The following is a 14,458-nucleotide window of genomic DNA, read 5'->3' as shown; positions in this document are numbered from 1 at the left end:
TGCAGGTGGCCCAGTGTTCGTTGGTTCGAATCCTGGGTGCGGACATGACACTGCTCATCAAACCACGCTGAGGCAGCGTCCCACATGCCACAACTAGAAGGACCCACAACGAAGAATATACAACTATGTACCGGGGGGCTTTGGGGAGAAAAAGGAAAAAATAAAATCTTAAAAAAAAATTATATGCTACAGAAAGCAACATATTCAACATAGCAACTGAAATAATGGTCACTTGTACAAAATGTTCACAAGTATGCTTTGGAGGCAAATACAGTAAAAAATAACTTATCTTCATGATTGAAGTTGCATCATCCTTGCTGGCTCATAATTGTTTTAAATTTATATATTCTCTAACCTGCTCACCCCACCCCACCCAACCCCAGTCCTTTGGGGGAACAAAAAGCAAACTCATTCTTGGTATTAGTTTAATTTTAGATGTTGTTTTTAAGTGCACAGCCCTGAAGAGTAGCAGAAAAGGATGCCTTTTGGACTAGCAGAATCCAGATAATAGCACAAGGGAACAGCAAATGAGACAACAGCTGCTGAAGCAGCCTTTGTGGGCAATGTCAGTGTCCTTTTTTTTTTCAATATAGTTGACATACAATATTATGTTAGTTTCAGGCATACAATATAGTGAGTCTCCATTTACATACATTAGAAAATGATCACCACGATAAGTCTAGTAACCATCTGCCACCATACAAACTTATTACACTATTACTGACTACATTCCCTATGCTGTAGAAATATCAGTGTCTTAATACAAAAACAGAGTGTTGCATATAAATACAGGACCTAAATTACATGAATTTCTCTCTGGCAGAGTATTAGAATATTATTATTTACTCAACAGATAACTAATCAGGCTAAACTGAAATCAAGCCCCTAAAAAAAGAGAAAACCTACCAGTGTGAGAATAAAAGCATTTTTAAGAATCTAGAAGGTCTACAGAGGACAGTGATGGTGGCTTCATCAGGCATCTAGGTTAATACTCAAGAAAATGAGGGGCATAGTGGTTAAGTTCACATGCTCCACTTTGGCAGCCTGGGGTTTGCATACTGGATGCAGACCTATCACTGCTCGACAAGCCACACTGTGGCAGCATCCCACATGAAATAGAGGAAGACTGGCACAGATGTTAGGTCAGGGACAATCTTCCTCAAGCAAAAAGAGCAAGACTGGCAACAGATATTAGCTCAGAGCCAATCTGCCTCACAAAAAACAAAAGGAAAATGAGCAATAATTGGAGTCCTGACTGCACTGCTTATAGAAATGCTAACCACTTCACTGAAGGATTCACACTTTCCCTGCAGTCTTTCTGCCTTCGGTAAGTTTAACTTTCATAAATATATAAAGATTTCAAAAGTTTTACAAAAATGACGGAAATCATTCAAACTGACAAATTACCTTGGTAATAATCAAGGAACTAATTCTTTCAAACGAGCTAAGAAATTATCATCATTCAGATTAGACGGTAAGCCAGACCCTGAGACTCTAGTGTGTCTTTCAACAAGAGAAATGAAGACAGTGACCGTATAGCTCAAGGCTATCAGGCAGTCTCGATTTCGGAGCTGCCCCTCATACTGGTAGGACCCGACAGGTGATGCAGCCTTATTTACAGTTTAGCAAACACACTCACCTGAGACAGGATTAGCAGTAGCTGACAGTACCTGCAACAGTTAAATTCCACCCTAACTGGCAGGAACATGACAAGTGCATTCAATGAATGCCACTTCTTATTGTCAATCAGAAGACAGGGTTTTCATTCACTTCCTCCCAGATCAGAGTCAGCTGTGGGACAATTAAGGGAGAGCATTGGAACAACCTAGACAGGATAACTGTAGGTCTCAAGCTGCTCATCAACCTTTGTGAAGCCCTGTAGTCCCGAGCCCTGCTTTCTATATCTCAGATTCCTCTGTAACATGAAAACTTAGCATGTTAATTTACAAATCAGGTAAAATGAGAAACACAGTTGGAAAGTTCAGCTTGCTATATAGAAACACGCTGGACTAGGATTTAAGACCTCTGGCTTGCCTTAGCACCAGCATAGATGCAGTGTGGCAACAAGTCAGTGTCCTCACACACAAAAGGAGATGGTTCATCCTCTTGTCCAATCACACAAATCCAAAGTATTCCTTCCCTTGCAAAATGCCAGAGATTTCAAATGTTACACAGATCGCTGTCAGAGAAAAGGAAAGGTTGTGCTCAAAACCCTCTGCTTAGAGTTTGTTTTTTTTTTTTTGAGGAAGATTAGCCCTGAGATAATCTCCTCTCTTTGCTGAGGAGCAATGCTCCTCTTTTTGCTGAGGAAGATTGGCCCTGAGCTAACATCCATGCCCATCTTCCTCTACTTTATACGTAGGATGCCTGCCACAGCATGACGTTTGTCAAGCGGTGCCATGTCCGCACCTGGGATCCGAACCGGTGAACCCCGGGCCGCTGAGAAGCGGAACGTGTGAACTTAACCGCTGCGCCACCGGGCTGGCCCCTCTTTAGAGCTTAAAAGACACGTTTTAACGAATGATGGTTAGATTCTAACTTAGGTCCTTTCTAAAAAAAGTCAACATATCTAAAACTTTTTAAAACATTATATACACACACACATACATATAATGTATGTATATGGACATACATATAAGACTTGAATTATGCTCCCTCTCCCACCCTGTTCCAGAGTTTTCCTCGGATCTCTTGACCATGACTTTGTTAGGGCCTAGGCACACTAAAGGTGCCTTCCAGAAACCTGAAAGTAGAAAAAGAAGAGAAATGGTAACACATCTAAACAGCTGAAATAGTACAAAGCCATTACAAAGCTGATGTTGCCTGCTTAGCTGCCTTCTCCTCAAGGGAAGAAGGATCAGAACACAGAAAGAGGCAGCTAGGAATACAACACAGGCAGAAATGTCGCCTACCGAGGGCCACCATCACCTTCAACTATGCTACAATCATGCCATTTTAAGAAGCATCTAAAGATGCTGCTAAGTTGTAGGTCGCTACCATTTCTTTGGAAAGGAAGTTGCCTCAAACCTTTCCTGACCTTCCCCTCTGCCTTCTCCCAACGCAGCCACAGCAACAGCAGCTAAGAAAAACCATTTTTTTAACAACTTCTTTCCTCGCCTATCCCAGGCAGAAAAGAAGAGAACCACACACATATTCCTCACTCTTTTTTAGTTCTAGCTAAACAGCTGTTAAACATACAAGATATTTTTAAATCTAGTTATGTACTTGGGTACCTATATTGAATTGCAGTATAATACTTAAAATTATCCAATGAGGCAATCATTTGGCTTTGTGATTCCAATTAAAACACTGTATATTTATGGTGATTTTCCATTACCAAATGCCCAAAAGGCGAGATATTCATCTGACCAGAGACATTTTAAAAGTTAGCACTGAGCAAACTGTTAACTGTTCAATAGAGGTTATAAAATTTAATAATATTAAAAAAGCAACCCTTCATTAAAAATATATTTATGTAGCAAATAAACACATCATTTCAGAGCTCATAATTAGTTTCCCTCTTTCATATCTACTATACGAAAGTGGTTAAAATTTGCATCTGAGTTCTATACCAAATGAAAACAGTATGGAAAATGTTACTATCCAAAGTGTTAAATAACCTTAACATATAAAGAAAGCTCTCTAAAGACATAATTTAAAACACTAAGATCTGCCTCCCTCTCTGGAAAAACAATCAGGCAAAAGATGCAATTCTCACAAAGCATTAACAAGTATATGAGAAAACTTCCACACTCACTAGAAGTCAAAAAGTAAGTCAATAAATAAATAACAATGAGATTTCAGTTTTACCTCTCAAACAAGCAAATTTTTCCAAACCAGACAGAGTGTCCTCAATAATAATAGTATGGATAAAGCAGGCTTCTATGATCCTTTACCAGAATGCTCTGAGTAGTTTTTCAAAATTAAAAGAAAAGTAAGAAAAATAAAAATTAGTAGCACTCATTGCACTCTCATTCTGTGCCAACTATGGCTCCAGTATGCCCTCACCCCCACAAAAGTTCTATGAAGCAGGTGACACTATTACAGCATTTGTTACATTTTACACTGAAAGAAACTGAAGTCTAGCGGCCCCATAGCGGCCCTAAGCGTGGTGGCCCTGCATTCACAGGTCACACAGCTGGTGAGTGGAAACACAAACCGCACTCTCCGCCTCCACTGTCCACTCTCAGCAGCACTCTGAGCCAGGCCTCAAAAGAGGGGAAAGTGCTCAAGAAACACCTCCCAGGAGAGGCGATGGCTGAATGCCTGCAAAGGAGTGAGGCTAAACTGAACCAGCAAGGAAGAGAGACAGGGGCTAGGACACAGCCACCTGGCTGGAGTACGTCCCTTCCCGAAAACAACCTGCTCGAATTTTAGGGGAAAACAGGCAAGTAGGTGGCAGAGGCCAGAAGAGAGGGGAATTTAAAAAGGAGTCTAGGAAAAACAAGTCAACGTCACAGCAAATTTTACAAGGTACCTTAAAAAAAAGAAAAAGTCACTTCTCTAGTACCCATGCATTTTGTGAAGAGCTCACAAAAATGTCCCGTGGAAAGAAGATAAGACTAGGAAACTTGCCACAAGCTGGCCGCGACCTCCACACGCAGCCTCATCTGTGACATGCCCCCCTGCCCGAGGCTCCAGCCCCTGGGAGGCACCCGCACACTCTCTCAAGCACTCTCAAGCACGCCCTCTGCTCCGCCTCAAACATGACTGCCTCCTTGCCTTGCCTGACCACCTCCCACTCTCTTCCAAGCAGCAGCTCAGATGTCACCTCAAGTGTAGCTGGAGAACGGAGTATAGACAGAAGAACAGGTTAAGTACAGAAAGGCAGGCTGGGCCAGAGAGTCTTACTGTCAGGCTAAGGAATTTGGATTTTGTAAAACAGGTAAGAGGGTGCCAGGGAAGGTGTGCCAGGAGTGACAGGACTCCAGTTGTTTTTAGTTACAGCCATAAACATTCTGGAGTGTCTGTATTCAATTTTGCCACTTACCTAGCTACTATGTGACTGTGGATAAGTTAACTAAATCTGTGCCTCCCTTTCCATCTGCAGAATGGGTTAATAACAGTATCTGAACCTCAAGAATATTAAGAAAATTAAAGAGCTAATGTTTAAAACGGTATCTGGCACATAGGTGCTCAATAAACGTTCTCTTATTTAAGCTTATCATGACAGAACTGACGCGCAGGATGGACTGGAACAGGGAGAAACTACAAGCAGAGATCAATCAGGGGCTTATTTCAACAGCCCAAGCAAAGAATTGTGAGAGCCTTTAGGAGGTTAACGTTGGAAAAGAAAAGGAAGGAGATGTATGAACAAACATTGTGAGGCAGAACTGACAGGACTTGAAAACTTGTTTAAATATGGAGCACGAGCGACAAGCTGGATTCAAAAATGACTTGGAGGCTTTGAGACTAGGTGAGCTGGGAAACAGTGGTGAGAATCAGAAAGCCAGAAAAGGGCGCTAAGTCAAATGATGCTTATCTCCCTAACTGTATTATGATTTGAACTTCAAAGACTGCCTCCTAGTATAATAGCTCAGCAGTTTTCATCTCATCAAGCACATGACAGTGAAAACTTTGTTGAAAATAGAAAGGAAAAAAAGTACAAAAACAATAAGAGGAGAAGGAAAAGGGTGTGGCCAGGAAAAGAAAACCAGCCTGGAGAGAAGCCCAGGGTTCTGGTCCAAGCTCAGAGGTACACTACATGACATTGGAGAAAACGTGCCACCTGTCCAAACAGCCCCACTCCATCACAAATAGAGGGAGTATCGTTCTCTATTTGGAGCTTCTTCAAAATACATCCACCACTCTCCTCTCTCCACCATCTCTGAAGCACTGTCCTGGGGAGCTCTGTTTTGTTTTGCTTCTTAAGATTTTATTTTTTCTTTTTCTCCCCAAAGTCCCCCGCTACATAGTTGTATATTTTTAATTGTGGGTCCTTCTAGCTGTGACATGTAGGATGCTGCCCCAGTATGACTTGATGAGCGGTGCCATGTCTGTGCCCAGGATCCGAACTGGCGAAACGCTGGGCTGCCAAAGCGGAGCACACAAACTTAACCACTCGGCCACGGGGCCGGCCACCGGGGAGCTCTGTTTTCGACAGGTGTAACTGAACCTGCTCTGGATGCTTGGGCAGAAAGGAAAGTTGAACACACCTGAATAACCATCTCCAGTCACTTTCAGTTTTGACATGATCATTTGCCTGAGCACACCACAATCAGGAATATAAGGCTGTCTCAAAAGCAAGGAGATCTCACAATTCCCAATGAGATCAGTATGACATATCTATTTATCCACAGGAGAGGCAGCCATATCAACACAGTCAAATGCCTACTTCCATCTTCAATATAAGTACCTTTGTCATCAAACCCAGAGAGGTTTAATCACGTGTCCAAAAAGCTCAGTGGCAAAATCAAGAGTGGAACACAGTATCCTATCTTACACTGCAACATGGGGCCTTTTCTCCTAATGACACAGTCCTAAAATAGGTTTATCATTTTTGGTCACTTGATAACTGGACACCCATCACAGTTTGTGGAAATCACAAAAGACAAGAAAAAAGCCATGCCTCCTACTATAAAAGCCAAACAGTAATGAAAATCCACTCTTCTTCACTCCATGGTAACTAGGGCTTTGCTAGCAACCAAACTTTGGACAGTCAAATGTGCTCAGAGTTTAGAATCTTGAGGGGTCACTCCTACAAGAGGCAAAGAGCACATCCATCAGGGGGAAATGAAAGGTGACGCTCATGCAGCAATTCACTGCCAGTGGCATCCTAACTGGATGGGGCCCATGCCCTGACCCTAGCTGTAACTTCTGCTGCATGCCACGTTGGTTCCTACTTGTTTTTCTAACACAGTCTCGAACTGTCCAATCAGTTCTATGGGCTAACTGATAGTCTTCTATTAAATTCATTTTCCGCCCAAGGATGAGTTTCTGTAGTCTGTATCCAAGAACCCTGACTGTCACACACAAACGAAGAGTGAGAGACCATCACCACCACCCCCTCACAAAAAAGGATCAGGGGAGTGGGGGGGGGGGGGGGGAGGTAGAGGCAGGTAGTAATTTCACAGAAAGAGAGGAATGAGAAAAGGGAAAAGAAATAATTATGTAGAATAAATCAATGTCTCGGTGATGATGTTTTTGGTGGTTGCATTTGCCACATGGATGAGATTGTTCATTGATAATCAAAGGCATTTCTTTTTGCTGACCCAACTAATCATTTCACAGCTTCCCTTGCAGACAGCATGGCCCTGTGACTAAGATCAGGCCAAGGGAATGTCAACAGAAGCGATAAGGCCAGGTGCTACCAGGTCTGACCCATAAAAATCTCCCACATATAATTATGCTTAGCGAAATAAGCCGGACTGAGAAAGACAATCACCAGATGATTTCACTCATATGGGGAATATAAATAAGCACATAGACAAAGAAAACAGTTCAGAGGTTACCAGGGGAAGGGGGGTAGGGATGGGCACAGGGGGTGAAAGGGAGCACCTATGTGGTGACAGACAACAAACAACATACAACTGAAATTTCACAATAATGTAAACTATTATGAACTAAAAAAAAAATTTTTTAATTAAAAAAAAGACCTCCCATAAGTAAATCTCCATGTTCTTTCTCAATCCAACGACTGTAAGCCAAAACCCCAGGTGACCTTTGCATACCACATGTATGTGAGATAGGAAAAATGTCCAGTTTGGTCCCTGAATAACTGTATTACAGCAGAGTAGTTACTCCTGGGGTAACAGTCACTGAGCGACTACAGGAGCAAGAAATAACCTTCTACTGACTTCAACCACCGTAATGTTGGGTCTGTTTGCTGCACCAGTGAGCCTACCTTAATGAATACACAGATTAGTATCTACCTAGAAAAATTAGTAAATACTTAGACGTTATTTCCCAGTTTGAAAACAATGATAAGATGTATGCCACTTACCATTAGCAAGGATCTGGACTAACACAAACAAAGTTACCTCCCAAAAACTTAAGAAACATGTTCTTGGTTTTTAGAGGGTAAACTTTTTCTTGGAGAATAGGTAGAAAAGTAGAGGATGAGAGGGAGAGAACTGACATGAATCTTCAAATCAAATTAAATAATCCCTTTCTATATAAATATTTCCCTTCTTTGCTGAATATCTGAATTCAAAAAAACTCAGTATATAAATTTTTTTCCAGCATAAATCATGACCTACACTAGAAGCATGCTGAACCTCTTTTCCTATAAATTTTCATTATGAAAACAAAGTTATATCATAAAAAGTGCTACCTACTCGACAGTTCACTTAGGGAGCTTTCAAAAGTACAGACGACATCCCAACCTCTAATGATTTGGACTCATTTAGGTGTGAAATGGGGAACAGACATCAGTATTTTTCAAAGATTTCCCAGGTGGTCTGATTATGGGGCCCCTCCACTACAAACAAGAATTTTGATTACAATTTTTAAGATTTAAAATAGTGATGATATAGTACAAAGTGCTTTAATATTTGGCATGAAAGCATACTTTTAAAAATCTACAATGCCAACTCATCGACTGAGGCTTCTGTTAAAATCCTTTCTAAAATATTTTATGTTACTATTATATGTAACAAACACTCAACTGTATAACCAGTGTTCTTTGCATTTTGAGGAACCAAGTCAACCAAGAATCACAATGTGAAGGAAGATGATCGGAAACACAATTTTTTTTAATTATTATTAAGTAGAAGGGAAAATTTAGACAGAGGGAAAAGCCACCTTTTACCAGCTCTTAATAACTAACACTCCTGAAGAGTGGGACTCTAGGGAAACAACAGCACTTTCAGTATCTAATGGATACATACTTTTATTACCTTACCATTTTAATGTCATCACACACGATGCACACTTACTAGAAAACACCCACAATAAATGATCTTCCAAAAGCATAACAGGTTCCCACCTGAAAGCAAAGATTACTTAGTCACCTCCACCTTCTGAGTTACCACAGTGATCCCACACGTAGAGGATGGAAACTACCCACTCCACCCCGAAGTTCCAACCATCTGTCATCTCTGTTGGCTACTCAAAATCCAGCTATATTTTCCCGCTCTGAAGCTGACCATACTTCAAGTACAAGAGCTAGCAAGGTCTTGAGCAAGGGTCAGCCAAGTTTTTCTTAAAACCAGAATGTAAATATTTTAGGCTTCGTGGAGCATGTTGCAATTAATCAACTCTGCCCTTGTAGCACAAAAGCAGCCACAGACAATACATAAACCAATGAGTGTGGCTATGTATTTACAAAAAAGAGTAGCAGACAGGATTTGGGGTCTTGGGGCTTCAGAGGCAGCAAGGTTAGCGTGAGGCACTCAAATTATCATTCATATGTATGTAGACATGTTCATGTATCTATATATTACATATCTATATATAATAAAAGTGTATATCCATATTTACATATTTATTTATAGAGCACGTGTGTTTGTGCTATTCTATCTTTAACCCCAAGTGAAATACAAGGCCCTTAAGCATGGAACTGCTGCTTCATTCACTAACAACTCTAGTCAATGGGCACATAATGGCACTCAAAAATGTCACTGCCTGCCAACTCACTCACTTCATAGGCCTGAACACAGTCACACAGAGGAGGGGATATGAGAGGACCAAGGTCTCCTCTTAGGAGAGCAGAGAGGTCATCCTACGTACTCTCGTGCTTCTATACAGTCAGATGGCAGTACCTCCCACACCATGGCTGCCACTGACGAGGAGGACAAGTGCTAACGAAGGAAGGGTTACAAGACTAATACCAACCAGGAGAACAGGACCTCTTACCAAGAACTGCACACACCAGGAACAGAACTCCCTCCGCCTCGCCTGGATACTGCGCTTTAACAGTGAGAAGTCGGGGTGCCAGGACTTACTAGCTTTAATGTCTACAGTGCCTAGAGTGTCTATGGCATACAACAGGCACTGAGTAAACACTGTACTAAAGGAGCAAACTCTAGCCTCAGCTCCACTAGCTCACCGGGTGACCCTGACCTTCTCCAAGGCTCAGATGCCCTTCCTGGAGAGTGATTCCATTCCAACACCTAAGACACGTTCACATGAGCTAACACATACGAACACACTTTACAAACTCGAAATCACCACACAAATTCACAGAGAAAGGATTTGAAAGCTGCCTTCATGCTATGGAGTCGCAGACGTCAGGACAGTAACATTTTAATACGTGGAAAATAGAGCTGATTTTCCCAGTAACTACTTTATTGAATAGAAAAATAGTCAAAATATAAAAAAAATTTCCCCCATGGACCTGAACAGGCTGTTTTCATTTAGCATTTTTGAAAAATGAAGCTTGTAATGTTTGCTTCCTGAGCCGCGCCTGCTGTGGTAAGCATTTAACAGTACAGTCAGGGGCCACTTAATGATGGGACAAGTTCTGAGAAATGTGTTGTCAGGTGACGTTTGTTGTTGTGCACATATCACAAGAGTGTTTTACACAAGCCTAGATGGCACACCTACTACACATCTGGGCCACATGGTACTAATCTTACAGGACCACTGTTGCACATGCGCTCCACTGTCGACTGAAATGTCATTATGCGGGGCATGACTGTAATGCGTTTAGGTTGCTATGTTTTAGAAAAAAGTTAATACGCCTGTGTTTTCAGAGACATTACACTACTTAGGAGATGGTTAATAAGACAGTGCAGTGTAATGCACTTAATACACAGTGAGTGAACTGAGAAGCCTAGTGCTCAGGACAACTTTTTCAAACTTTCAGTCATAAAACGTTCTTCCACATTAACTACTGACAAACACAGATGGTATGTATGGGTCACTAGCAAGGATTTCCATCAACTAAATTTTCCTGCATATTACAACATTCTTTTCTTAAAACCTAAGACACTTCTGGTAGTAAAATCTACTCACTGTTTTAAAAGCAGGGAAGCCTCTAACCTCCAAATGAATAATGTTAAGACTGCTAATACTGAGAAGAGCAGGACCCTAAACTCCCGCCTTTTCCTTGGCTTCCTGACAAGATGGACAGTGATTACAAATGACTACTCTTTCATACGGAGCCTCCTCGGCTTTCATATGGACAACGGTCATTCCTCTACTCCAAGTGGGAAAAAACGTTAAGTTGTTCAGGAATGCAAGAATACATTTACAAGATCTTATGCACGACTGCGACTGACACTATAAACCAGAATATCCCACAGACACATCTGTTCATTTGAAACAAGTCAAATGAAACTAAAGTAAAGCACTCCGTTGCAGAGACCATCCCTGATCTTCCTAGCAAAAACTGCACACCCCCCAACCACCTACATTAGAAAGTAAGCTCCCTGAAAGCAAGGGCTCTCTTATCCACTAGTATATACCCAGCGCCCAGAGGAAATGCTTAGCACAATAAACGCTCAATAAATAGTTGATTGTGTCACCTAACATCTCATCATTATCTTAAAGCACCTGACATCTAGCAGAATATCCCTTAGTTACTAACTGGTCATAAATATTTCCTTTATTTTCAGGTATGCATTCTGCAAGTTCTCAAATTTAACAGAATTGCTCTGGTTTCCCTATATTTATTGTTACTCCTACCTTCTGGAAGTAACAAGTGAGGCTGAAGTTCTAACTTTATAACAGCATTACAGTTTCTTTATGAAAGAAACGTAACATATTAAATAAGAGTAGATTTAAAGAAAAATATTAGAAGCAGCACTGAGTAGTGCCTAGAAAGCACAGACTCTGCAGCCATACTGCCCAGGTTTGAATTCCAGCTGCACCATTTAACTAGCTGTGTCCTTGGGCACCTGTCTTAACTCCCCGTGCCCCAGTTTCATTAATACAATAGAAATGATCATCACAGTATCACCTCCCAGTTCTCCAGCCCTTTCAGTCTTCCTTCAAACACTTTCAGATCAGCCACCCGGGAAAGCTCTGCTCTTGCCTCCACCATCAGCCCCCTGCCCAACCAACTGCTCGTACTCTCTCCCTTTCACGGTCAAGCAAGACCAACATCGCTGGGTTCACTATTCGTTTGTGAATTTTCTGCAATCTGAAATGTCTACTTAGAGGTTCTACTTATTTCATCTGGAAGCAAACTAGTTTGTCTCCCCTGCCCCACCCCCCCGCCAAAAAAGAATGTCTTTGCCTGACTTAAATTTCTACTAACAATACTCTCCCATGCATCCAGGCTTGACATCGTGCCCCTTTGACTCTTCTTCACCCTCCACCCTGCACGACTGATCAGGCTCCAAGTTCTGTCTAGAGTTCTTTAAGAAATTCGTTCACATCCATCTTCTCTGTTCTTTTACCTCCTAACTCTTCATAGACAGTAACTTCCACGAAAATAGAGGCAGATTCCAAAATGTTCACAGGTCTTATCTATGCCTAACACCCAGGGAATGATTCTGTACTAAGTAAGCACAATAAGCATTTGTTTAATAAATTAATGCCTGCCTGGTTTACTATAATCCCCTCCCAAATGGTTCCCTGACTCCAGATTCCTAAGCCTCCAATGTTTCTTAAAATGCCTCATTCCTACAGTTTGTCTGGTCAGACACACTCATTAACATACTCAGCTCAAGAAACCACTAGTCATAAAGGCCTACAGGCAGTAGCAGAGAGGGAGGAGCGAATTGCAGCACAATTTCAAAAATGAGTCCTCTCCAGGTCTTCAAAAGTTACCAGTATGTGTAGGAAATAGCCATGTAAATACTTATAATAAAGTAAATAGAGGTTAATTCTGATAAGTAGGTAGTTTTTAAGTAAGATATGCAGAGGAAAGGAAAGGGGGCATTCCAAGGCAAGGGGAAAACATAAGTAAAAACCTAAGAGCATAAAAATGGTATTGTTCAGAAAATATCATGGGGGGAGGAACCCTACAGATTTTGATTGTGTCCCCTCAAAATTCATATGTGAAGTCCTAATCCCAAGTAACTCAGAATGTCTTATTAGGAAATAGGGTGATTGCAGATGTATTTAGTTAATATAAGGTCATCAGGGTCAGCCCTAACCCAGTATGATTAATGCCCTTCTAAGAAGAGAAAATCTGGACATAGAGGCAGACATGCACACAGGATGAACACCACGTGAAGGTGAAGGCAGAAATCAGGGTGATGCAAGAGAAGCCAATGAATGCCAAAAATTGCCACAAACCACCAGAAGCTGGGCAACAGACTCACCAACTAGCCTGGGAAAGATCAAAATTCACAGAGCATCAGATAAATTACACAGGGTATCTTCTCAGGAGTGAGGAATACTCTGACTAAGACTAGACACTGTGCTGGTCTCACCTACAAAATCTTAGAAGTATGATTCAAAAGATCAAATTATTTTCAAGTAACCTAACTGTCCCAGAAAAAGGCCAAGAAAATTTATAGGAATGTAAAAACACTCAGCATTCAACAAAGTAAAAACTCACAAATATCTAGCACACAATCAAAATTATCAGGCATGCAAAGAAGCAGGAAAACACAATCCATAATGAGGGGGAAAAAAATCAGTGGAAACTGATCCAGAATTGACACAGCTGTTAGAATTAGTAGGTAAGGATATTAAAACAGGTATTATAACTGTATTCTACATATTCAAATAGTTAAAGGGAACCATGGAAAATATATTTTAAAAGACACAAACTGAGTACAAATAAAAACTACAAAGTGTAAGATTAAAAACACCAGATAAGATTAAAAATAGATTAGACATTGCAGGAAAAAACATTAGTGAACTTAAAGACATAGCAATTAAAAGCATTTCAGAATTCCAAGTGACTACTCAACATCTGAAATTGGCTGTCAAAACAGAAAAAACAAAACAGGAAAAAAAGAGACTTAAAATTACAAGTTAACAGACATTCATTGAGTTCTGGCACAACCTCAAATACCATAATATGGATCTAACTAAAGTTCCTGATAGAGAGGAGAGGGTGAACACAAAAAATAACAGGCAAAATTTTCCAAATTTAATAAAAACTACAAATCCACAGATCCAGAAGTTCAACAAAACCCAAGCACAAGAAACAAAGAAAAACTACACCAAGGCACATCATAATCAAATTGCTCAAAACCAATACTAAAAAAATATCTTAAAAGCCAGGGAAAAAGGATACATTTATATATAAAGGAACAAAGATAAAGATGAAAGAAGATTCTTATAAGAAACAATGTAAGTGAATAGACAATGGAGCTACATCTTTAAATTGCTGAAAGAAAAAAGTATCACCTAGAATTTCTATACCCAGCGAAGCACGTCAAAAACAAAAGAGAAATACAAACATTTTCAGATAGACAAAAGGTGAAAGACAGGCTGGTCTGGTGGAGTGGTGGTGAAGTTTGCGCACTCCACTTCAGTGGTCCGGGGTTCACGGGTATGGATCCTGAGCACCGACCTACCAGTGACCGTCAAGCCACACTGTGGCAGCATCCCACATAAAATAGAGGTAGATTGGCACAGATATTAGCTTAGGGTCAGTCTTCCTCACACACAC

The 14,458-nt window shown here is 40.9% G+C and overlaps 1 protein-coding gene across 10 annotated transcripts in view; it reads right to left on the bottom strand.

Annotated features, from left to right (window-relative positions):
• LOC124231332 (dual specificity tyrosine-phosphorylation-regulated kinase 1A) overlaps nucleotides 1-14,458 on the bottom strand; it is a 138,255-nt gene that overhangs the window by 50,556 nt on the left and 73,241 nt on the right. The window contains exon 1 of one of the 10 annotated variants that reach the window (XM_046648074.1): nucleotides 2,633-2,652. The exons of 8 other annotated variants lie outside the window; for them this stretch is intronic. The gene's annotated coding sequence lies outside the window, so the exon portion shown is untranslated. Of the gene's footprint in view, nucleotides 1-1,639; nucleotides 1,752-2,632; nucleotides 2,653-14,458 lie in introns of those variants that run through there. One more of the 10 variants, XM_046648072.1, reaches the window with a different exon arrangement.

Source organism: Equus quagga, chromosome 21, assembly GCF_021613505.1.
Source record: "Equus quagga isolate Etosha38 chromosome 21, UCLA_HA_Equagga_1.0, whole genome shotgun sequence".
Classification (NCBI taxonomy): domain Eukaryota; kingdom Metazoa; phylum Chordata; class Mammalia; order Perissodactyla; family Equidae; genus Equus; species Equus quagga.
Note: the sequence above shows the minus strand (reverse complement) of the source record. Positions and strands in the feature narration are given on the sequence as shown.